General features: G+C 44.8%; 1 pseudogene; it reads right to left on the reverse strand.

The window, feature by feature from the left end:
• Nucleotides 1-666: 666 nt before the first annotated feature.
• Nucleotides 667-10,790, reverse strand: LOC125759479 (uncharacterized; annotated as a pseudogene).
• Between the last annotated feature and the right edge of the window lie 13,475 nt (nucleotides 10,791-24,265).

The raw sequence follows: 24,265 nt of genomic DNA on the forward strand, positions 1-24,265 counted from the left end.
TGATGGACGACAAATTGTCTGGACAGTTGACAAGTACCAGATCTAAAATGTTTGCAGTGTCTTGGGTAACGCGTGTTGGCACTGATATGAGTTGTGTTAAATTAATGTTGAGGCAAACGTTCAAGAAATCTCTCGCTTCAGTTTGGTTTACTAGAGAAGGTACTGAGCTGCGCCAATCAATATCTGGTAGGTTAAAGTCTCCAAAAAGAAGAAGGTCGGCATTTGGATAGCGAGAGCAAACAATGTTTAGTGCATCGTTTAGATTGCGAGCGAAGTCGGTGCTATTACGTGGGGGCCTGTAACAAACACATAAAATTACAGACTGCGGGGCGGCGGCATTTCTAGTTCTGATGGGATGTTGATAGCAGAGCATGACAACTGTTGACTAACTGCAATGAGCACACCTCCCCCTCTAGTCCCGGCACTATCTTTACGAAAGACGGTGAAGTTTGGTAGATCATTGAACACTTCCGAGTCATAGACGTCGCTACAAAGCCACGTTTCGGTGAGTACAAGAACGTTGCTGTTGGAGGAGAGTACAAGGTTAGACACGTGTTCTCATTTGGGAAGGAAGCTTCGTATGCTAGTATAAATTATTGAAAGGGAAACATGATATATGGGTTTCGTTCGAGGGGGGTGGCTTGTTTTTTGATGATGGGATGACTGCTATATTTCTTTCACTGCTTGCGATGCGTCATCGAACACGTATCGCTTAGAACCGATGAAAAGAGTTTTAAAGCGCAAAGAAAATGGCACAGATTTAGGTTTCGCAAAGGAAAGAAGTTGTCTGCGGGCGTTCCTAACTGCTGGGGAAAAGTCTTCACCGACGCTGAAGTCAGTGCCTTTAAGTTTGCGCCCATTTGAGAGCACCAATTCTTTCTTCTTATAATGATTAAACTTAACAATTAATGGGCGCTGACGTTTAGCAGAATAGCGACCAACACGATGCGCTCGTTCTATATCTTGAGGTTCAAGTGGTACGTTCAGGTGGTCTGAGCATAGACGTATGATTTTTTCTTCAGACGCGGCCGACGTTTCTGATGCTGTTGTGTCAGGAAGGCCGTAAAACATAAGATTGTTTCGCCTTGATCGATTTTCAGCATCGACGACTCGCGCATTTAAAGCGTGAACAAGCCTTGCTGTTTGCTCGGTATCCGCCCGTATATTTTGTATCTCGGTTTGCATTGGTAGTAGTTTCTAATAATGGCTGTGAAGGTCCGCTAACCTCTTGCTTAAGTTGGCGAGTGCGGTACTTGTAGCCGTGCATTGGCTTTTAAGATCCTGCATGTCGGATATTATTGTGGTTTGGCCAGCGGATAATTTTTTCAGTTCGGCAAGCACTGATCTGCTATCAGGACCACGATTCGTTTCAATATCCACTGATTCAAACAAAATAGATCTAATGACACTAAGACACTCACAGGCAAAATCAAGGCAGCACTCAGGGCTCGGAAGCTGCACCAAAAAGTAATTGCTAGTTCTCTTAGCATGATGAGCAGAAGTGGGGTACTGGTGTGTGCTGTGGCACAGCCACCGAGCCCACAAGGTGCGAGCGATGGTCGTGGCTCTTTTATAGCTGTTTCTGCGATGGTTGTCGATGACAGCAGGGCTCCCGGTATTTGGTCAAGCATCCAGCAGAATCAATACGGATTTACCTATGGAACATCAGCAGTGCACGAATTACAGACACTAAAATCTACAGTGGAAAAAGCAAAATTAGACAAACGTAAAGTAGCTATTATATCCCTAGACATAAAAACGCTTTTGGAAGCGTAGATTCAAGTGGAATCTTAACTGAACTTATGTAATTGAAAATGCCGACATATATCATAAAGGTTATTAAACACTTACTTCATGGAGGAAGCATAACATATGAACTACCATCACAAACCATTGAATTCCAATTAATTGGGGGTACATCACAAGCTTCACCACTGAGTCCGATATTTTGGAATATTATAGTGGCCAAAATACTAAAGACAGAAATGCCGTTTCGAACAAAAATCCAGGCTTTCGCAGATGATATAACATTAGTAATAACAGCTCAAACCAGGGCACAAATGGCAAATAGGAGTAATCAAGCACTTAGAATAGTACAAGAGTGGAGCGAGGAAAACAAACTAACATTTTCTCACAGTAAGTGGAAATACCTAATATTAGGAAAGGAATACCAGAATAGACCACCCATAAACAAATTGGGGAACAATAATATAAAAAAATCCAGTGAAATAAAGGTCTTGGGGGTAACCTTTGACAGTAAGTTTTCTTTTTTGACTCATCTTAATATTCATCTTAATACTCATCTTAATAAGATAAGATACAAAAATTTACAATAGGATTAGCTAAATTCACAGGCAACAGTTGGGGCATGTCAGCCAAACAACTAAGAGATTTATATCAGAGGTATTGAAAGAGCAATTATCTATGCGTCACCAATATGGTACTCTAATAAAAGTCACATAATAAGGAAATTAAGAAGTATACAACGGCAACATTTAATTAAAATATGTAAAGGATACAGAACAATACCAAACACGACACTAAATGTCATAACAAAAGTTCCACCAATTCACTTAAACCAATTCACTTAACAGTAGAAAAAGAAAATGAGCTCTACCTAATTAAAGATGACAAAAAAAGGTTTGAATGGAATGGAAAACAATTTACTAAAAACGACATAGCTCCATCCCCCGACTTATGGGCAATCCATCCTGCGAATCTAAAATCAATCAAACATAATAAATATCCAATCCGTGCTGATATTAACATATATACCGATGGATCAGAACAAAATGGCAAATGCGGAGCCAGTTACGTGGTCATCGACAAAAATGGCATTATACTAGAGACCAAGGTATTTAGACTACCAAACTACTCCAGCAACTTCGAAGCAGAAGCAATCGCAATCAGAGAAGCATTAGGAAAAATTAAAAACATGGATTGTTACAAATCTTACCAAATTCTAACAGACAGTCTATCTGTCTTAAAAGGTTTAGAAAATGCCCATAATAAGAATTACTTCGTGTACTCTATCAAACAGAATATATTATCACTGCCAACCTACAACATATCCCTAACATACGTTCAAGCTCATAAAGGAATAACAGGGAACGAAATAGCAGATGAATTAGCTAAAAAAGCATGCACGAGTGGAGAGAATGTTGAAGTGCCAATCACATCAAAATTTATCAAAAAGAAACTTAGAGAAAAATACAGTGACAGATGGAACTCGGAGTGGCATGAAATGGGTAAGAGAACATATTGCTACGAATGGGTAAAAAATGTGAAAAACCTACCGGCCCATTTTCCACTGGGACATTGGGAAACGCAAGCGGTCTCAGCAAATATTTGCCCTTTCTGGTAAATTGTGATGGTGGAACATGACCACTCTGTGTTTGGTGTTTAAATCCTCATTGCGTCTTCGAATAGTGATCCTTCGGACATCCCTGAGCCTGGTATCGCAGGTTTTCCAGGATATCTGTGTCTGTTTCATTCATCAACGGTTTTTAAGCGATCACCCTTTGCACACTATTCAGGCTGCGATGTGGTGTGATAAGGTCTGTTTGTTCGGCAATTTCTTTGTGCTTCTGGAAACCTTCACTTAGTTCTTTTGTCTGTACTTCGATTAAGAGGTATCCTGATCCAAGATTCTTTACCTTGTAGTCTGTGCCGATCGCACTTTCCAGGGAATTCGCGATCTTGAAGACCAATTTCGATGTCATTGGCTCTTTGTCGTCAGTTGAGTGAACAACTAGTAACTTTGGGAATGTTTCGAGAAACATTTCTCTCCTTAAAACTTCGGTGCTGCTTCTTTTCTGGGGCTGATCATTTTCTTAGAGTGAACAGATGCCATGCGTTATGTATAAAGAAAGGGTTCCGGATATGTCGACTGAGGTTCACCCTCATACACTCAGCAAGGTCCCGGAACTTCCAAACCGATATTAAGGTGGGAACCTATCGGCCCGGGCTTGACCAAGGGCTCGACCGCCACCGCTCGCGGTTTCTTACCCTCCACCTTGCAACCTGTAGCCACGGTACGAATAACAGCGTCAGTGGGGGCGCTAAGGGTCCGTGGTAGCACCAAGCATCATTACATTGATAATTCAAGATACCCTTGCGGGTAGCTCATGTATGCGTGTCGCGACGCACTAAAATCCTACCGAAGAAGACGCCCCTGCGGGGATATAATATCACTGTTATATATTTTTGGCTCCAAGTACCGTTTAGTAAATCTTGTGTTATGTTACATTTCACAAATATGCGACATCTTGGGGACTGGGTGCTGCGTGGTAGCGCCCAAGGGACCATATTTCATTACCAGATGAAACGTGCGAAACATCACATGGAAGTTTGGAACGCGCGTATGGCTTCTTTAGGGGCGAAGCACATTAAGGCCAAGACATCTATGTCCATCCGTATGCCAGCATCCGTACTTACAGACCTACTCGACCACTCGTCATGATTCACTTCGCGGATATGCCTGGTTTTAACAATTGGTATAACAGTAGGCTGATATCGATCATAATTTTGACAAAAGAATGTAAACCACCTACAAGAAGAAGCCCTTTACACTAGTCGGCGACTTCAACGTAGACATTATGGACATTAGGACCTAGCTTTGTTGTCGACTCTTTATGTCACATTAGGTAACTTTATGTCACTCAATTTACATTAAATGGGGCAACAGCCGTGCAACGCACGGTTACTCGCGCATACGATACCCAGAGCTTCGCCCACTCGTCATGATTCACTTCGTGGAGATTCGTGTTTTTTGGCGGCCTGTGCCGTGATTCATCTTGTATTCAAACAGTACTGGGGAGTTTGTACGGTATTACTAGCGAAATGGTTCAGGAAATTCGGCATTTGACATTAGTGAACAATGATTAACTCGACTTAACGTTATGAAACTTTATCAGCTCAAAGACATTACGTTATCGGCCATCTCATTGTTATTTCAATACTTTGATATACCTTGAACACGTGTTATGCTGCCACATGTCACAACGTTGAAACGATCGTTTAATAAAAATGCTTGGCAGGGATCAACGTTCTAATAGTGCGGTATGGAGACAGCGCAATTAATTCCAGCGTTCCACATACGTCCGTCACGTATGAACGAACTGACTAGCTGCCACGGCGATGTTGTTTTCAATATAAACGGCTTCCAAATTTATGGGAGTTCGTGTTCCACTTTCTCCGCATCTCGCAACTCATTACCGTTCGATTCATTCTAAAAGATCTATATTTCAAAGGGGGAGATGATTACTGAGCTATCGAAATGATCCACTTTTTCATTAAAATTTGAGTAAAATTAATCCCAGTCGTCCTAAAGTGTCCAAAAAACTGTCAACATTGATTGTTACCGTTACTAATGTGTTTCAGTTGATTGCTAGCGCGAGTTCTTGCTAGCGCAGACCATAACGACCTAATATCAGGCAGTTCACGCCACAAAAAATACTTTCGCAATATCATTATGCATTTTCTTATAAAGTTTCGCTTCCACGCATGCCGTGCTCAGAAACACTGTTCAGAATTACTACTTCCATAAAAATTTGCTGGGGTGCTATCCAGGATGGCCCGAGCTTCTCGGGCACACGAGTTTGCTCCGAGCTTGCATTACGGTGGTCATGACAGGAAGACAGTGCGGAGCACGCGATAGCAGCGTTGATAAAAACGGCTACAAGAACGAGAATGGCGTCACAAGCGCATATGCGGCATTTGCGGCGGTTTTCAAAGGAACACCGCGTGCAAACGCGTCAGCGCCGCCACTCAGTCAACATTTTTACAGTGCAGCGACGTCAGCGTGATTGTCGCGCTATCTTTTTGCCAACTGATCATCGCCCTCCCACGGGCGTGTTCGTGGGCGTTTGTCCTGTTTCGGAAAATTCTTTCGTTCCACCTGCAGCATGGAAATTTCCACTCTCGAAGGCAACAAGGGCGCACGCGCAGCACTCTGGTGCAGCTCGTTTCGCTTCTCTGGAATATTACAGATAAACAAACGGACAGGTTACTGCTATACTTACATTACACGCCTGAAGATTTTTCTGTAGTAGCGAATCGATAGAAACAATGCCTCCACAGGCAAGTAAATAGTAAACAAGTAATTAGTTCTCGCCGAAAATCCCACCAGGGGCGCTTGCTTCATAGCTGTGAGTGGCACGTCGTGAGAGCGGTGAAAGTGAACGCGAGACATCGTAGCCACGTGACGATATAACCTTTAGTTATTCGTGCGTGTGTGCATAGTCTGTGCAATTAGGCTCATAGATGAATCGTGCCGCTCGCTGACGTTGCGTCGTGAGCACCGATCCTCGGCAAGAGGAAACGCGGTGGGCGGACCCGCTCTTCGCCGCGGGCGTCTGTCAATCAAATTGATTGACGCGCGAACTCGGGCACAAACTCGTTGATTCTGAAAAGGCCCCAGTTCAACTCGTAACTGTCATAGTGCCGGTGTGCTTGTCAAGTGTTTTAGGCGGTGGACGCTATTCAGCAGCTGCTTTGCATATAAAATAATTTGGTCAGCTTGCACTACTTGTGCGAAGGCTGGAGCCTTCGGAGGAGCTTGTGATCACCGAGCTTCTTCCAGCTTTTTACGTGACTCGTCTACTCAGTATGCTTGGCAGTAATGACCGTGTCAGTTTGGTTTCAATATTGGTGCTATTGATTAGGAAGGTCTTAACTAACATGATATTGAATGTCCTTTCTTAATTGTTGATGTTTTAATTGCCACTCATTAATTACCTAGGTTTAATTCGCGAGGTCCTGAATAACACGGAGGTAATTAGCATATTACTAATTAGCACGATCCTAATGAACACGTCTTCACTGAGTAAGGTCTTCATTATCATGGTTTTAAGTATACGCTCCTAATCAGCGTCGTGTTAATTAGTACTAATTGTCGATGTTTAATTACAGCGGCTATAATGACTCAGGTTTATTTGGCAAGGTCCTGAATAGTACAGAGGTAATTAACATAATACTAATAGGCACGATCCTAATTAACACGCTCCTAATTAGCGCCGTGTAAGTTAACAATAATATATAGTGTCTTAATACCACGGTATTAATTACTCAGGTTTAATTCGCAAGGTCCTGAATAGTACAGATGTAATTAGCATAATCCTAATTAGCACGATATTATTAACACGATCTCGGTGAGTAAGGTCTTGATTATCTTGGTTTTAATTGCATGCTCCTAATTAGCGTCGTGGTAGTTAGCATGATCTTAATTACCTTGTTCCTAGCTTTACACGACTTCATTAGCATGGTCTTAGTAAGACGTAGATTAGTGAGCACGGCCTTCGCATGATTTGGCCTAATCAGCTTCGTCATAGCACGCCCTGACTTAGCTAGGTATACCGCCCAGCCAATTAGCTAATCAGCCGGGCGCACGTGCTCTGGGAGCGAGCAGACGATGAAGAAGAGAACGACGAGGGCGCGCGCCGGCCGAGCAACGCGCTAGAATGCACAGGCCGACCATGGTAAATATACACGTGGCCTCGGCGATAAGCTCTAGCCGCCGTGTTATAAGACGCTCGGTCGGAACTAATCTCAGAGGACACGGTGCTGATTATCCTAAAGGATACTTAGCGCAGACATTAAACGCTTGGAAATGAATTCAAAAGGCCCGCGCACACATAAAAAATATAGTGAGTAGAGCTTTCTGCCACTTTTCTTGCATGAGTGCACTTCGTAACCAATGGAACGGAGCGTGCGCTGAGGGTGGATTTCACCTTCTCGTACTATTAGCTCGTTCAAAAGGGGGTGTCGCCAGAGCTCGGAAAGATCCCGAGTTTCGCCAAGCTCGAGCCATCCTGCATAGCACCCCTGGATGGCTTTTGTTCAGCAAAATCATTGGCTCTTCTTTATTTTGTGCTTGCTAATTCGCACGTAAATAATTCGTTTGGGACGATATCAATGGGATGATATTTATCGGTATGCACATGTAGATTAACTGCACGCATCACGTACGCAAAATAATGAAAGCAGCTGCGCACCATTAGTACGAATCTGGGTGACTCTCGTTTGCTTTTATTTATTTTTTACTTTCTATCTTCATCTCTTTCTACCTTTTCTCAGTTTATATATATATATATATATATTTCTTTCTCTTTCCCACTTCCTTTTTCTGTCTATATCTTTATCTCTCTTTGAGTCACACCCTTTTTTGTTTGTTTTTTCTCCTTCCGTTTTTTTTCCCTTTGTTTCTTTTTCTTTCCACTATTTGTCATTTTGTCCTTCGTTCTATGCTATGCTTTATTCTCTCCCCTCCGCATTTCGCTCCTTCTCACCCTCAATTACCTTTCCCACCCTTTTGCTATACTATACGTTACAAGGCAATGCTTTGCTCCGCTAGCGTGCCTCGATAGCCGGGTTATTACGATGGTCGCCTTCGGATCGTCGATACACGGATTCAAATGCCGCCTTGTGAAGCAATTTTTTCGCCAAGATGTTTTTGTTTTCATGCGCTGATTTGTCCGGCGTCGGAGCAAGCGCCGGCCGCGCATGCTGGGGGAGCAAAACATAACACGAAGAAGAGGACGCAGATAGCGAGCCGGGAGTTATTTATTTGCACGCGCTAGAAGTGTAGATGCCATTCATGATGATGATAGTGCATGCGAACGCGTAACAACATAACAAAAAAACATACCACCTCCGCTGTAGAATTCACATTTATTCAATGTTTCTACTGGGGGCCGGTTTAAAGGCCGGATAAGTGTAAATTTCAACGTCATCAACTTCTGTTACCTAAGGCTACTAATTACTGTCTATAAACTTTACATTTAAGGACTCAGATTTGGAAGAAACTCATAATTCTGTCTCATCTTCATTCGTGAAGTATGTTATAAGTATGAAAATAACGTAGTTTGTTATAATTTATAGAGAGTTTTGATGCTCGTATTAGAAGGTCAAGGCTAGACAGAAGTGAATGCGTGGCCTATTGAAGCTATATTAAGCACCTTCTTGTTATGCGGAAGGGCAATGCCGGGTCATTTTTGAGTAAAAAAATGATAAAGGAGAGATTGCATAAATAAACAGTGTTAAGCACCAAATGCACACTGAACTCTAGCTAATCAAGGCAATATGAAAAATTTGTGCAGTATTTGCTACATACGTCTGTTACGTTCGTTTATTAGAGGCACACTGAGAATACATAGAAATAATGGGTCTGTTCTTCGGGAGAGGGTAGCGTACCCTCGGCGCATGTGCTGCTGCTTGGTCCTCTGGCGGTGGAATCTGTTGTGGCCTAAACCGAAACTCGCGCATAACACTGAACCCGATACTCACGAACACCACACATCCCTCCCCACTTTGAGTCACCAATGATCTTGGTAACGGTCTGGGGGACGGCGACGTCTCGGAGGCCGCTGTGGTGGTCCCTGCAAAGTGTCGTCGGATGGGAGTGGCGCTGGCGTGGCACAGCACTCTGGAGTGCCTGCAGTCGGCGCCTCTTGCTGATTGTCAGCCTGGCCTTCTGAGAGGAAAAACGGAAGCAGCGAAGGCTGGCGGGTATTTCCCGATGATTCTGTTGTAGAAGCGCTGTCATGAGTTGGTTCTTGTCTCGTAGTCTGGATATGGTTTTTGTGTCGTCGCACGACACCTCTGTCTGTGCTGACCAACCAAGACCGATGACCCACTTGTTTGATGATTGTCCCTTTCATCCATGCCGGGTCGCCTGTGAAGTTCTTCACGTAGACGATTTGATTTTTGCGAATGCGTCGTCCTTCCTTTCCTTCCTCGTCAATGAGCTGAGAGTCTGAGGGCTTCAGATATGTCAATGCGGTCGGGAGTTCACGACCAAACATCATCATGGCGGGTGTTTTCTTCGTGCCGGCATGCGTTGTCGTGTGCTGCTTTAGAAGAAAACGCGCAAGTCGGTGTGCGATAGGGACGTCTTTCTCTTTTGCAAGCGCTTGCTTGAGTTCGAAGACCATGCGTTCCACTTGACCATTCGTGGCAGGATGGTACGGAGCGCTAGTGACATGTTTCACTCCATTTAGTTTGAAAAAATCTTCTGTTTCGACCGAGACGAAGGACGGCCTGTTGTCAGTGACAATTTTTCGCGGTACACCAAAGGTTGCAAAAATGTTTCTGCATTCCTTAATTAGGTGATTTGACTGAATGCTCGTCATTTGCCGTACATCAAGCCATTTGCTGAATGAGTCAACGGTAAGCAAGAACATGCTGCCCTCAATGGGTCCTGCAAAATCTATGTGAATTGTCTCCCATGGTTGTGCTGCTCTTGGCCATTCCGGAAGCGGTGCCTTCGCTGGTGCCCTTCGCTTTTCCTGGCATGGTCTGCATTCTTGGGCAGTCTTCTCTATGTCTTTGCTGATGCTAGGCCACCAAAGGTAACCTCTTGCGTAGGCCTTCATAGCGACAATGCCCCTGTGCCCTGAGTGAATAATCTTTAAAGCTGCGGGACGAGCTGCGATCGGAATTATTACTCGAGAGCCCCTGAGCAAACATCCCTGTAGCGTCGACAGCTCGGACGCTAACTTCACATATGGTCGGAAGTCGTCGCCTTTCATTACTCGTACCTTTCCTTGCTGGGCTGCTTGAATAACTGCTGGGAGAGTTTTGTCCTCGCGCGATAGCTCTGCAATGCGCTTGGGTGAAAGCTGGGGATCAATCGCACATTCTAGCATCAGAACATCGCCGGAAGGGGACGGCTCGTCGTCATCTCCCTGCAGTGGCAGCCTGCTCAATGCATCTGCGTTCTGGTTTCGACTGCCTTTTCTGTAAACAAGGTCGTAGTCGTAAGCGGACAACTTCAGGCACCATCTGGTCATGCGTGGTGACAAGACTTGCGGAAGCGGCTTTTTCGGCCCGAGGATGCTGAGTAACGGCTGGTGATCAGTTGTAATAGTCACATGTCTTCCAGTTATATACTTCTGGAAATGATCAACGCCGAATATCACGGCAAGTCCTTCCCGATCTAGTTGTGCATAATTCCGTTCTGCCTTGCCAATAGGCGCTTCTGCTCCGTTTTCATCTACTTGCGACAAAACGGCGCCAACACCATAGGGCGAAGCGTCGCATGATAGGAGAAGATGTTTGCGCTCGTCATAGTGAGCAAGCACAGTGCTGTCGCGAATGAGTTTCTTGAACTCTTCGAATGCCTTTTAGTGCACCTTCTCCCATATCCATTGTGTTTCCTTATGCAAAAGCGTGTACAGTCGTGAGGCCACTGTCGCTCTGTCCTTGAGGAAGCGGTCGTAGAAAGCGAGCAAGCCTAAAAATGCTTGGAGTTCAACTCTATTTTTCGGCGCTGGTGCATCGGTGATGGCTTTAACATTCGCTCCAGTTGTATGCATACCTTGTTCATCGATGCGATGTCCTAGGAATTCTACATTCTTGTCCCCAAATCGACATTTGTCTTTATGGAGGCGCAGGCCCACATTACCCATTCTTGACAACACTTGGTCTAGCCGTTCGTTGTGTTGCTCTGGCGTTTCTCCGCAGACAATTATGTCGAAGGGTACGCAGTTGGGCTGCTTGGTTCATGATTACGGATGAAAAACAGCGCTAAAAAGACGGAACAAGAAAGGACACGAGACCACGGCGCTGACTAACAACCAAATGTGCTTTATTCGCACATGCGTTAGTGGTGCGTTAGTGGTGAAGTATATTTATGCTGACTGAACGAATAAAGCACATTTGGTTGTTAGTCAGCGCCGTGGTCTCGTGTCCTTTCTTGTCCCGTCTTTTTAGCGCTGTTTTTCATCCGTAAACAATTATGTCGTCGAGGTACACGCTGGTGCCAGGAATTCCTGCGAGAGTTGTCTCCATGATTTTTTTGAATATTGCTGGTGCTGCAGAGATTCCGAATGGAAGTCTCTTGACTGCTTACAGACCATTCATGGTATTCACGGTCAGTACTTTTGCTGTGTTTTCGGTGACAGGAAGTTGCTGATAGGCTTGAAATAGATCAAGCGTTGAAAACATTCTTCCACCTCTAAGAGTCGACAGCACCTCCTCAGTGGTGGGAAGCGGGTATGCCGCTTTCAAGGACGCTGCATCTACTGTGCTTCTATAGTCGCCACACAGTCTTAAGAATCCGGACTTTTTCCGAACCAACACCAAGGGTGTTGCCCAGTCCGAGTGTTGCACTGGTTGCAGAATGCCCTGTTTCTCCAAGCGATCTAACTCTTCCTTCACAGCCGGTCTGAGCGCAAGAGGAACCGGTCGCGCCTTGCAAAAGCGTGGTGGGATGTTTGGATCTAGCTCAATGTGAATTGGGGGTCCCTCGTAACTGATGACATCTTCATTAAAAACACGCGCGTGCTTTTCTAATAGGCGGTGCAGCACTGCGGGCCCTGTGTACGTTGCATCATTCGTTTGATTTACGCCATTGCAGCCGGATTTTGAGAGTACTGAACCAATTACGGCCCAGAAGGTTGTATCCGCTGCCTTCCATGATATGCAATGGAAGAACGTAATCTTTAGTCTTGTGCCGCACTTGTACTTGAGCAGTGCCAACGAGGCTCAAGTGCTCTCCTGACCAGGTGTGGAGGTATAAGTCTGCTTGGGCTAGAGGAGGTGGTTTTGTAGGCCAACTCTTGTCGTAAGTTTCCTTGCTGATTAGCGAATACGCTGCACCAGAGTCAACTTCGAACTCTAGAAGCTTCCCGTTAACGCGTAGCGGCACCATGAACTTCGGGCATGCTTGCAGGCTCTTTACTGTATTAAGGCCCCATGCTGAACTGTCTCCCGACTCTTCCATGCTTGCAGGTCTAGGCTCCATTTGATGCGTAGCAGTTTTGCGTTGCTTTTTTTTGCGATACAAGCTCTTTCAATGTCCCCAATTTTCTTGCAATAGTTGCATGAAGAATTCCGGAACTTGCACTCACCTGGATCGTGCGAGTCGTCGCATCTGTAGCAGTGTGCCTTGCGTGGAGTGCGCTTCTCTCCCTTTGCGCCTGCTTTCTTGTGGCTTGTTTTGTGCACTTCTAACTTTTCTGTTTCGAGCTTAATGCTGTTTTGGTGCAGGGCAGCGCTTTCCGCTCTCTCGGCGAGATCGAAAGCCTTCTGCAAGGTAAGGTCCCTCTCGGCGAACAGACGCTGTTGAACGAGCTCGTTTTGGATACCGCAGAAGAAACGGTCGCGTAACATGATATCCAGGGGGAGCGCGGTGGTTGCGGCGGCCGTGGTCGCCGTCGCCTCAGCGGCGGGCAATATCCCAACGCCGAAGTTACAATCCGCGGCGAGTTTACGTAAAGCGGCAACGTAAACAGCAATGGACTCGCCTGGCTGTTGGTCGCGTCTTTGGAATTTGCAGTGACAGTACAGCTCAGATGGGCGTGGGTCGTAATGCGCAGCCAAGGTTTGGACGATTTCTTCATACGGCACTTCTCCTGGGCTCTTTGGTGCGACCAGTGCGCGGACGGCTTCAAATGTCTCCGGCCCGCACAGAGTCAGAAGCAGGGCTCGCCTCTTCTCGTCGGCTGTGATGGAATTCGCCACAAAGTATAATCCAAGGCGTTGAATCCATGACGTCCAGGCCTTCCCCGAGAAGGGCTCGATGGAAGCTTGAAGAGACGCCATTGGCAGTGGACCACACCCGTATATTCAGTGGGTTTTCGTTCCCCTCGTCGCCAGTGCTAGATACGTCTGTTACGTTCGTTTATTAGAAGCACACTGAGAATACATGGAGACAATGGGTCTGTTCTTCGGGAGAGGGTAGCGTGCCCTCGGCGCATGTGCTGCTGCTTGGTCCTCTGGCGGTGGAATCTCTTGTGGCCTAAACCAAAACTCGCGCGCAACACTGAACCCGATACTCACGAACACCACAGTATTTATTGAACAGCTGATATGCTAAACTAGTCATATATCGTTAACTCAACGCTATCCTCAAAGTCATTACTTAGTCTCGTTTGAACATTCTTAGACTTATCATAATATGTATGCTGCAGTCGCGCTACAAATTTTCGCAATCGTCATACAATAAAAAAGCAGCAAAGATCCCAACGTTTCTTTTTGGTCGGGTACGAACGCAGGAAAATTAATGGTGGCATGATCCAACATTCCTTCGCATTTATCCGCTTAGCTAGCAGCTACAGGAACGTTCTACTTTTAAATGTCCATCAAAGTATAAGGGATTCCATCATTCCTGCAAAGCAGACTGACGGTGTTCCTGTTTCTATACATCTCGGAAATGAAGGCTGTCCAATTCACTCTCATATCATTTATGCACTGTATAAAGATGTATAATAAATTTAGGATCATGTCATTTCTGGCATTTAGACGGGTCCCTACCAATTTGCAGTAATTGCGGACAACGTCATCTGCAATCGTGAATGGGTGTAGAACTGTGCCTATATATTGCGAGGGAAACGTCCTCTATTCTATATGTTGGAAGGCAGTTGAGTGCATGCTGTTTGGTGAGCCACACTTTGACATTTCGAGTTGGTTTAGATATTCAGTGTCTGCATTCAAAGTAGGTTTCAAAACTTATCTGCTTTCACAGGAGCTAGGGTTCGAAACGTTATTTCGTGTAACGCACGTTGCTAAGACAAGTCTCACGTCACTATATGCACTTTAGAAAGTTTCCCCACGGGGATAACGGATGCCGTCTGCGCGGTGTCTCTTTGTTGAGCTTGGCAGAAGGTGGAGTCGAGAAATTTCACACGCTGGTTCCTTCTGCGTCTACTAACGCTTAATGCGGTTCCTCGACCAACGTGACAAATCGACAGAGCGCACATTTTTACTTTTTCCAAGGATCCTATTTTTACGTCACGCGCAATGTAGTTTGCAAGGGCAGTCATACTGGTAAGATATGTCATACGTGGTAATCATCCACGTAAAAGCACTGTGAAACTGCAAGCGTGCGCTAAGTTTATCGAACTTCATTAACGTATGCATCTGGCTCCAGTTTCTAATATCGTACAAAATTTTCGGTTAGCTGTACTTCGCGAGCACAGCAGGCTATGTTCTTCATTTTTTTAGTTAAATTATGTTCTATACGTTTTCGTTGCATCACAAGATCCCCTTACAGGCTGTGATTGGAAGCAACATTGGAAGCTGTCGATTTGTCTATCAGAATCGACTATTATGCCAAAATACATGGAAACTAAAAGTCCACAACCCGATTCACTCGTTAGCACATGGAATTTTTTTTCTAAATTTCCTTAAATTCAGCGGTGCCGTTGCCATTCCAACGCTAACTCTCTTTCTCTCTCTCTCTCTTTATATATATATATATATATATAACCCCCGTAATGCGCTACCTCTGAGTGGAACCCTCAGATTGCAGCCTGTTCGTGATACAGGCTTACCAATCGAAACGTTTTCCATTCTTTGGGAGTTGCTGCGAACTGTGCCAGTACTGTTATCGTCTGAATTCACATTCAGTCGAGATTTACAGCAGATATTTCTGTTCACTTTGCTTGTCTGCGTGAGGGCTACAAGTAGCGATGGGTGATAGGGCCGCTTCGTACGAAAAAAGCCATGCAGAGAAACCAAGGATGATCTGGCGAATGAAGTCTTGGAGTCTAATATGTGATAAATCTTTCCCATGGAGTGCTTATTTAGAATTGAAATGTTCCGCATATAAGCTGGATAAGTTGTGCACGTTCGCTGTTGGTTCTATCCGAGGCCCTGCTTTCTCTTTGGCGAACCTGTCGGCTGTGGTTTTCTGCGACATGGGCAGACATTCTGAGGAATGGTCAAGTCGGTTTATCACATTTAGGGTTGAGGCATATGTTCATTTCGACCGATCACATGTGTGTTCTTGTGCTGTTTGGCGCTTTGCCAGTTTAAGGATTCTGTCGTAGGCCTCATCTGATGAAGATGTCGTCTAACATCGTAAATATGTCGCATGGTCTAAGCTATGCAATGGAACTTTATCGTATTGCGTTTCTTCTCAACAGATTCGACGAGTTACCTAAGATGAAGGCCTCCTCAGTTATTTCACTGATTGCAATCTTGACGGGTAAGTAACCTTTCATACCACATCGCACATACTAGAATATGATGCACGACGCCACGACACCATGCATTAAGCACCGGCAAATGATTTGAAATCGCTTAAGAGCAGAAGATCATTAATATTTTTGTGATGCTACTATTAGGAGTACATATATCACATGAATGCTTTTTGGTGCTGAGAAGAAGTCCGCCCTTTAATATATGTCGGCTTAGACAGTCGCCGAAGTCGGATTCTTCATCATATATAATCAAGAGGACCCTAGCAAATGTGTCACTTTTATTCAAAGGAAATCAAACTTCCGCAAATAGAGGTAGGGAATCGGCGAACACATGTTCTCGACCCGTCATACTTTTAACGCAAAATGCAATGATATTTTTTTTCATGTGTAATTCAAGCATTGCAGTTGTTCTGAATATGATTAAGATGTTGGTTGGCGGTTTCCACAACTCGTCTACAAAAATTAAAAACTGTGACGCACATATCAGCCGCATACTTACAATAGAGCTATGTACAGTTCATAAAGAAAGCGACTGTACGTTCGTCTAGCCGTTCGTGTATTTCAGTAGCTGCTCTGGTAGACAAATGCTTTCGACCAAGTCCAAAAGTATTGTTCCTTTCCAGTCGTGGCAGAGTGATTTCGGTTAAGATCAATTGGCAAGCGGTTGCTTATACTCGTACACAACGATCTGTTATACTTAGCGCCATAGGCGTTAGCGCCATCCTGTCAGTTTTCTCCTGCGCATCTCAACTGGAGCCATTCATGCATAAGAAATGCCTTGGCCATCGCAACTGCCGGATTATATTGTGTACATCATACTTGCAGTGTTCGTGATCATGAACTATGCAACCGTGGAGGCAGAGCCGCAACCTCATACACGTGTTCGTAAGTAAAAAATTTTCTATGTAGGTGTTTTCTATACTAGTATACGTTTTTCGCAAGTGCTGCAAAGTGTGAAATGAAAGCAGAACGAATCGCAAGAGCAAACGACCCGTACCTCACATGTATTTAACTTGAGGTATTCAGTAGGTACTTCCGGAACGAAATATCACTGTTCATTTTGTGGTAGTGCCTCCTTAGTAGCGTCTATAGTAGTACCTCCTTAACAACAGGGGAGGAGCGCAAGGTTTTAGAAAACAGCACCCGACCAGACCGCAAGTGCAGTCATGCATTATAACAACGATGTATAAATGGTGCGATGTATAAATACTGCCGGCGCAGTCTTAGTTGAACCAAGCGCTTATGTATCAAATCACTCACCGGAAATTTGGCAACAATCAATATCTTGTCTCGAGACACGAAATATGAGCGGAAAGAAATTTTCAAGGGTGGCCACGAACGGGCTTGTCCACCGCCTAGGACTTTTTTCTTGTGCCCATTCCTGCCATCGATAGGCTTTCGGCAACACAAGATGGATCTGTAGTATGTGAGGGCACTATTATTTATTGCTGCCACCAAAAGCGCTTTCAAGTAGTAGTCATTAACGGAAATAAATTATCAGCCGTGTAAAATTACCTTGCGGCGTCGTTGTTGGTGTAGTGCTCCATACTAATTCCAAGCCCGATAAGATCCTAAAATCAGACCATATGCTACGTGATCAACAAGTAGATGTAGCGTGGATGACAGCGGATGATGCGTTCACGCGTAGTGAAGGGAGATGGTGTGCACACCCCTGCAGGCAAGGGGAAGAATCAAATATTTCATTAGGTGAAATGAGACGAAGTAGCCTAGACAGCGTACCTGGAGCCTCATTCCTCACGAGGGCTATGAGGAAAGACGTAGAGATGTTTGATAATAGGTTACTAGGTATACTACAACGACTTTCTGCAGTCCGTGCGTTGACTATTCAGCGGATGGCCACTACGCGCAAAAGTGTTCGCCACATAGTGCATGCTCTAGAGGGGAGCATCTATTGTTGTGTCACATAGAATCTTCAATAGATTGAAACGTACTTTGGGAGCGGTCAAGACCTTTCCATACACCGAGGACTCTCTCCTACGAAAACACGCGGGTGTAGGCAATTAGCCACAAATTTAAAGACTCCACGCCCACCAGTTAGAGACGTCGGGCGAGGGGGAAGGCAGTAATGTAGAGGGAAGTGATCGCATTTGCGGCATCCTTTTCTTCTTCTACTCAGCTTGGCCTGGAGTACATCAGGGGTCTTAAAAAGCCGCCCGCGCAGGTGCTCAAATAATGTACCAGAATTCTAGAGACTGAGAGAGCCATTATATTTGATGGCGTCATGTGGCTTTCTCCGAAAGCCTAAGCAGGTTCCCGAGCGCCCAATGTTGCAGGTCATGTTACTTCAAATATGCAAGACGAAGCGCTATGCATCTGCTCACTTCTGTTTGCAGTCTTCATAATGCCAGAGTTTTGAAAGCTTGTCATTGCGGTTCTCCTTGGGCATGCTATCTCGGGTTAACACAGGGCATATTATAATCAAATACATATTTCTTTCCTAGTGACGGCTTGTCAAAACTTTACATTTAGACAATTCTCGTGACATTGTATCAAGAACTACCTTTTAATATCATAAACGTCTAGCCTGTAAAGCTGTAAATAACCACCTGTAGAATCTCCGCGCATATAAAGAACCAACACATCGTGAACTTCCTGGGATCTAACGATATACTTAATTGCCGGAATGGCTTTTACAGTAGCCTAAATGCCGCGACGCCATTAGTTGAATTTACGCACTGCACTTATAAAGCATTAGGCCTCTGTTTGCAGACTGATGCAGGTTGACAGAGGTGTGGAAAGCTTTCGACGCTGTGCGTTACCGCAAACTACCACTCAATGTATGCTCGGTCCTTGATAATCCAACGCTTGTAGTTGATAGGAATCTTTCCGATACATCTCTGTATGTTTCATTTTAAGCATATGGCGCCCCTACTGCTAATGTTCATTTCGTTGTTTCCCAGGGTATTATCGACGGCCTTCTTTTTGTCATTCATGTTAAAAAAATGCAACAAAAATAACTGTTAACCAAAAGCCTACGGTGATGATTGCGTGCAAGCTCATGAAAGTGACAAAATGAAAGTTGATTTTTTTTCTTAACAGCGAGATCGGACAATTTTGTCATATCGAGATACCGCATAAATAAATATACGTCACATCATTTACGTCGCTTAGTAAGCGTCTATCACCTTCTCTTTGATCGTCCTCTTTCACTAATTCTGTACTAGTGAAGGCAATAGAATATGAATATCTCGGGCACTTTTTCACTCGTCGCACTTACCTTCGAGAGGACATGTAGACGTTATTTGCAATAAATCATTCAAAAGCTTCGCTATCTTCAAAGGACTGCAGATAGAGGATTCGCTATTTTCATAAAACAATAATTCTTGCAATTCTTGACTAAGCTTCTGTAATATGGAACCGTTTTCAGAAAAATTATATCCGCAAGAATTGCACTTTGTCTTGGGACACCGACAAACTTTTTTCCTACGTCGACACCCTGCAACACAGAATGTTTCGAGTATCTGCAGTATCTAAGTAACTCGTCCCACCTTAAAACAATAGAGATATGTATTATGTTCCCGGACGTTTTTCGTATGCCTAGCTCTCATAAACTAAACATTCTTATCCTTTCAACCTAAACAGACGCTGAGAGTTTTTTGTTTTCTTAACAAGGCAATGTCCTCATTCATCACCTGGATCGAGACCTTTGTTTCTCAGAATCATATTGCCTCAGTCCTGTAAAAGCCCCGGCGGGGCTTCAGTTTGCAAAATTAACTGATAGCATGGATAGCAGTATGAATAATAGTGAGATACAAAAATAAACACACTGACTAACATTACAGATGGTAGTGCTTGCAGAGAAGATTACACTGTTGCAGAAAAAACTAGGTTGTTACAGCAAATTAGTAAACTTGCATTTCAATGGCCAAGTAAAATCGACACTTCCATCAAAAAATGAAAGCGTTTCAGAAAGTTCTATTGCACTTCCCGATGCTTATGGTGCCGTAAACAATTCCAGGTCGTGGCTCTGGTTGCCCTGACGTTGCCGCCTGCAATGACAGCTGCAGGAGAGAAGGAAAGCGAGGAGGGATATGCGTGCCTATAATTCACGACTGTTATTGCTTTTAGAAAATCTGCATGTTTGACTGGCATGACAATAAAGATGATTTCAGCTTCATGATATGAATTAGCCTATTAGCTATTTATGGGTTCGCGTCTAAGCTGAATTTAGATGCGAACCCACATTTTTTCGTATTTACGAAAGCTGTTTTAACGAGTAAAACATTTTGTGGGTAATTTTAGTTTCCGCAGAACCTACTTCACTTTTCGTAATATTTGCGCTTACCTTCTAGAAGAGTTTTTTTGTAACGCGGCAGTAGCTCCTTTAATCCACCTGCACAGAACTTCATCTCCGTCAGAATCTTGGGGCGAGTGCCCCAAAAGGTGATGAGGACGGAAAATACCACCGGGAAACATAAACCTTGGCAGCTATTTTCTGGTTCTGGAACTTGTTGTGTACGTGTGTCAAACGAGTGAGCGAGGGCACGGGCCTTCTGCTGACACTTTTCAGGCTATGAAGCAAGCATTGAAGCGAACTATTTAGACACCAAATATCGATCACCGGACGCAGCTCACAATGTGCATCACGGAGTACTGTGTTGGCGTTAATTTTTCAAATTTTCGGACCTCTAAGCTATTTTCTTCACCGAAGTTGTATTGCGCGGACTTGGAAATGTATAAAAAGAACGTGGAAAATCGCAGACGATAGCGAAACCCAGTATGATTCGTTTTAAAATGCACAATGAAAGGTTGAATAGAAAAGAAAGCTTGGAACATGCCTAAAGTTCGCCTGTAAAAGCAAAGATCGATAGCGTTATTGAGTCTACTACTCACCTATACAATCTTCTGAAACCTAAGCGCTCTCACGAGCTCCATGGATGAGTACACGAGGTACTCAACAAGGTGTTGGGCAGGGTGCCAAACCGAACGAAAGCCAGAAACGAAAAACAAAAAAACGATATTTTTACCGGAACAAAAACGTACGAGAAACTTTATCTGTTATTTCGTTCCTGGGTAAAACAGAAATTTCTTAATGGTTTTTCGGTTCACGAGAGAAATTGGCAATCCGGAACAACTGAGGTCATGCAACGTGAGTAATTATGCATATGTCACGGTACACTACTAGCGCGGGCCTCAGGCAGGAATACCAAAGCTAAGATGTGTTAAAATTGTGCGAAAAACGAAAACATTGGCAACCATAGATGTTTATATTGACGCAAGTTGTCTTTTGCGCGCCTGTCACGCAGGTCCAGCGTGGAGAGGGCCTTGTCGGCGCTGAAGTTTTTATACAGCGAAAGCTGTTATGAGACCACAACAGCCGGTTTTGGCGCCATAATTGTCTACCGCCGCCAGTGTCCGTAACCTGCCATCGCATGAAGTAAGAAAACATGAAATGGAGCAAATGAATTTCTAAGATTCGGATGGAATTTTATCCCGCGCCCTCTGCGTGGCATTGGAGTATTTCACCACAGTGCCTCGTTGCTGCATGTAACTCATTCGCAAAAATACTCCATACAGGCGTCATGTCGGGCAAGGAATCGTGTTAAGTATAGCGAGGCAGAAGAGCCACACAGAACGAATGGCGCACAGAGTCGGTCGTTGAAGGCTTCCAACCCGTGACGAAGGGCTCGGCCATAATTCTTCATCGTCATGAGCCACAGCACAAAGTGCACATGTGGTGCGGTTTAGTGTGTGTTCCTTCTTTGTCGTCGTTTTACTGCGCTGCTTACTGTTTCAGCAAAGTGCACATGATGCCATACAGATGTATAGCGGGTACCACGATTCTCCGAAAAAATGGCGAAAAATTACATAGTGGCTGCTTCGCTACTTCAGAAAAGTTACGGTGATTTATGGCGTAGTGGGTGCCTGGCATATGTAGTTGTATTAGTTGTCCCATGAGAGTCTACAACAGGCTCTAGAATGGCCGCTCATCCAGCTTTCGCTGTGACTGTGCTGCGTGTTCCGCGCAAGCCAGGCGATTTTTTTATCAGAACGACGGTCTCGCACATCAGAGAGTACACTCAGTGACGTGCTGCTTTTGAGATCGTGCTCACTCTCTTGACACAACGCACTAAGCCCGGCTCAAAAAATCGTAATTGGCTTTTCAGAAAATAAATACTATGGCTTCGATGGTATACTGGTTAGTGCTAGTTGGTAGGAATTCGTGGTACAGTTACTTTCGCCTCCTTTGAAGAACGTGTTTACCCCTGTCCCAGTTTCTTAAGAGGAGGGCAAGTAACTATATCACAAGCCCAATGTCTTTTATGATTATTTTAACTTAAACCCGTTACGAATCGTTACAGGAACAGTTTTTGTTCGTTTCGGGCAAGAAACGGAACGGTACTTTGTTCGAAAAGAACGAAACTAAAACCGAAACGAAAAACATATCTTTCCGACAGCCTGGTGTTGGGCACAGCAATGGATCACCCCTGCCGCTGGTGATTATATGGCCCATGTTCGACTCACTCTGGGTTTGAACAGTGGCCTTGGTTCTTTGCATCAATCAAACTTTTTCGCAGATGGAAAATTGGCATGACATATTCTCTGACACGTACTGTTTAACGCTATTGTGTTATAGAATGTTGTGTGAGAATTGTGGATCTCACGGACCCTTAAGCTGAAAATGCAATGTATCACTAAACGAGTTTGCTATACGCTGAGAAACGCTTACGCGTCACTGGATGGACGCCGCTGAAGGACAGTCGTCCGGACTGCATTCATACGGCGTCTCTCGACGAAGCTGGGAACAATTGTGAGGCAAAATCAGAAAGGGTAGGCATTTAGGCAGCAAAGCACAAATCCCACATTGTGTTGCTTTCCTCCGCGTCACTTTCATACAGGTGAGTAAATTGTGCTTGCTCTTAGTTTTCCTGGACCTTTGTAAAGCCTCCCTTGAGTATGTTGGTGGATTCGAGAAAAGAATTTCCAAAATGTATTATTATCAATGTCTCAATAAAGGATTATTCCAAAAAAACATTTTCTCCAAGGTGGCTCTCACTTAATGGAAAAATCAAACGGTTGAGAAATATTTTTTAGTTGCAGCGCACTACTATCTCTGATCAGGTTTATTGTACTGAAGGAATTTCAGCAGGCACATGTTCCTTCACCTTTTTACTCTATTTTGCAACAGTCCTGTGTGACTTGTAAAACATGAATATTACAATGAGAGAAATTCTAGACGCCTAAAACATCACAAGAAGAACAAAGAAGGGCAGAGAAAGAGCGTCACTCGCAACTGATTTATTCTCAGAAGAAACGCAGAAAATATATATTTAGCACCAGGCGTACGCACACCGCACTGCATAACCTAGTCACTACATATCAAATAACACGAGGTCAAAAAGCGTGCACACTTGCTTTTTTCGTTGCATTCGTTTCGAGCTGAGGAAACAAATACTCTTGACGTTGGTCCTGGAACGCGGCACGTTGAACGATCCTCTAACATGGTAGTGTCTCCAGCAAAGTGATCATCTGCAGCAATACGCAGGACAAAAATGTCGCCCGCATCTTCCCACGGGGGGAACTCGAGGAAATGCGGAATGTTGCGTAATTGGCTTTCGCAGAAGCTTCGCGCTGCCCGAGTGATGGATCCGCTGCTCGACGTTCACGAACGGTTGCTGCTTCTCGAGCACGACGTTCAGGATCCACTGCCCGTCGTTGCCATTTCGCAGCTCCTTCTCGTTCCCCGAGTGAAGGATCCGCAGCCCGTCGTTGCCGTCTCGCAGCAGCTTCTCGTGCACGACGTTCCGGGTGCGCAGCTCGCTTCAAACGTTTGCGTTCAGCGTCGTATGCTCGTCGATTCGCAGCCTTGTCTTCTGCGTTGCTTGCTATTGTTGACGCCGACGACGGTGAGGGTGAGGTAACTTTGCCTTCAAGGAGCGGTGGGACGCTGATTGAAGGTACTGTTGCTTCCATCGCATCTACTCGAGTCAAGCAAAGCGCCAAGTCAAGGGAAAGCCAAGTAAAGACGCCCTTGATTGATATCCGAACGCGTGCTCTGCCGCTTATATACACACCGTCCGCGTTCGATCGAGAGGAGAGATGGCGGAGGGGGGGGGGGGAGGGAGAGGAGAGGCTTGCTACCGGCACGAGATGAGCCGAGCATGCGCAGTGGGGGTGTGGACGGCGGCCGACGCCGCAGGTGCGACTAAGAAATGCTGCGCATTTAAAAGGTAAATGACCGCTAGTTGTCCAATCAAGAAGCGTTCACGAATGTGCACACTTAGTTTCATGCCATTTGAAGAAACACGCGGCGTCGGACGCGGCTCCGAAGTTCGCGTCCCCAAACGAAGACACCGTGTCGCAAAGGGTTATAAGGG

Source organism: Rhipicephalus sanguineus, chromosome 8, assembly GCF_013339695.2.
Source record: "Rhipicephalus sanguineus isolate Rsan-2018 chromosome 8, BIME_Rsan_1.4, whole genome shotgun sequence".
In the NCBI taxonomy this organism is placed as follows: Eukaryota; Metazoa; Arthropoda; class Arachnida; order Ixodida; family Ixodidae; genus Rhipicephalus; species Rhipicephalus sanguineus.